This window comes from Pelmatolapia mariae, linkage group LG6 (genome assembly GCF_036321145.2).
Source record: "Pelmatolapia mariae isolate MD_Pm_ZW linkage group LG6, Pm_UMD_F_2, whole genome shotgun sequence".
NCBI classification, from domain to species: Eukaryota; Metazoa; Chordata; class Actinopteri; order Cichliformes; family Cichlidae; genus Pelmatolapia; species Pelmatolapia mariae.
Window position 1 is genome coordinate 10,224,171 of NC_086232.1, and position 2,631 is coordinate 10,226,801.

Sequence of the window (2,631 nt, forward strand, 5' to 3'; positions counted from 1 at the left end):
TATTTGTGGTCAAAGTAAATTATTGTGTTTGTGTGCAAAATTCCAATCATAAGAAGAGCAGCTTATAATAATATGTTTAATACTATAATAATGTAAATTTAACCAAACGCACATTGAGGGAGTATAAGTTAACACAATGCTCACTTGCTTCTGTTTGATAAGCCAACAGCAGGAGAAGACATTTTACTAACAGAGATAAACGTAAGCAGCTGCTAACCATCTGCAGGCAGACTGGAAGTAAAACTCCTGAAAACCCAAAACTTTCCACTTTTTTACCTTTTTATATAAGTGGCACAAACATTTAAAGAGACTAATTTTAATTTTACTTGTAAACTGTTGTTTTTGTCAGTCTGTGAGCTTTAAGTGCAGAAACAGTGAGTACCCTCAACCCCCAAAACACATACTGTGCACACTTTTTTCTTTCTGCTGCAATAATGAACGTGCTTAACATGAATTCTCCTGTTATCATGTCTTGATCACAGCTTTGACTTACATCTGGAATTGGGAGGCAACTTTGCAGTAGCTCCAGTAGTTATTGTGAAATGCATGGTTGTGTCTTCTGTTTCAAAATATCGTATATAGTCAGCAGAGCAAAGAATAGATAGCACACAAAGGGTATTATGAGAGGAAGTGTATGAATACACATTGATGTCTCTGATTTGCTTCCTGTCTTACTGCTGTGGTTTACACTGAGTACAAATGACCACGTTTGCATTGATAAAATAATGACAGGAGCAAATTTTTTACTGTGGAGCTGATACTAATGGCTCCAAGAGCACATCAGCAATATAACATCCTGAAGACCAAAATGCTCCTTTGTCCTCTTTCCAGCCTATAAGGTCAATTTGACTTGCAAATGGCATTAAGGAGTTCTGTCAGGTAGCAGCTGCTTCAGTACTTACTTATCTTTCACTATTATCACGAACTGCGGGCACAGCAACATTACCTGCTAAAGAAAAGAAGACTGTCTGTCTTTTCTCCTCCACCCCGTGCTGTTACTGGTTGAACTTTGATCTTTTGAGGAAAAAAGTTTTTCCAATTCAGTTCCAAATTTTAATCAGTTAAGCAACATCTCAAAATTAAAAACACTTCTGGAGGAGAAGAAGGCACATCTGGCTGCCCAATATATATCAACACACCAGAACCTTCTATGACAGTGAATGACCTGCACATAGTGCTTTTAATAAATAATTACTGATCTATCTACCTAAAATAAAATAAAAATCAACCAAATTTAATTAATTAATCTCAACCAATAAGAGACCTTTGAATTTCATGGGAGAGAAAGAGGGAGAATTTAGAGTTTTAACCCCTAAAAACCTGATTATTTCCAATTTAACCCATTTCTCAAATTAGAAATGTATTTGCACAATTTCCTGATTTCTTATTATGTTGCACATCTGTTATGATTAAATTTGTCAGATCAAACTAAGGCTAATTAAAGTCAAAGGTAACAGAAGTAAATACAAACAGCAGTTTTTAAATGATGAATTTATTTATTAATGGAATAAAGTTATCCAAACCTACCTGGCCTACTGTGAGAAAGAGGCTCAGGTTCACTGGTTTGTTGTCAGCGGCCACTTTAGCTGGTTGTTGTAAAATCTGTGGGGAGCAGAAAACATCAGACATTAATCAGTCTTTCATTTTATAAAAATGAATCAGTTGACTTCTCAATGCCACAGACACTATCATACTGTACAGGCACTCATAATGAGACTTGAGTCCTCTGAGATCTGAGAGGAGACGTGTAATTTTTATCATCGTGTCAGGGAAGCTTTGAATAAAGTTTACAAATACAAAAAAAAAATAAAAAATAAATAACTATTAATTGACAAACTAACTAAAACAGACTTTTCCTCCCTGGCTGATGTTACTTTCAGTAAAACATTAACTAACACTTGTTACCTGTTATTACAGGTTATACAGCTGTTATACAGTTTTACAGATGTTAGGACTTTGCATCTTAATAAAAACATTCTAGTGTAATTTGTGTAATACATCATTGGTATTTACCTCATTTTAAAGCCTGACAAGGACTAGATTATGTGTTTTATATCCTGATATGTTAAATTCTAGAAACCTGTCCTTAGTTAAATGCAGGAGTGAAGTAAATGTACAGTTTTATTCCACCACTGTCAGCATCTCAGAGACACAGCAACATTAACTGTTAAAGGAAAAAAAATTCTTTTCCTCCACTGTCTATTACATCTCTGATCTGTCCCTGTGTCTTTGTAAACGTGCCTCTACAGAGAGGCAGGGAGAGTGTGTGGTGTGTGTTTAATGCTCTCACACTAGCTGTGCACTCTCCACTAAAGCTTGTGTAGCTGAGGAAAAAAGGATGTTGCACCCACAGCACTAAATTACACAAGTAAAGACATAAAGGGAGAAATCAGAAGAATAAAATGAAAATGTTTCAGGGAATAAAATTAGAGAGAAATGAAAGATGATGTCACAAAACATTACAGTTACAGTTTAGAAAAAACCTCTCAGCTGATACTGAGCATTGATCTTACAGCCAGTGTGAAATGAATAAGCTCTGGTCCTCACTGTGAGGAAGAGACTGAGGATCTTTATGCAACATCAGGCTCCACTTAAACACTGCTCTGCTAACTTGGAAAAACATAATGTGGT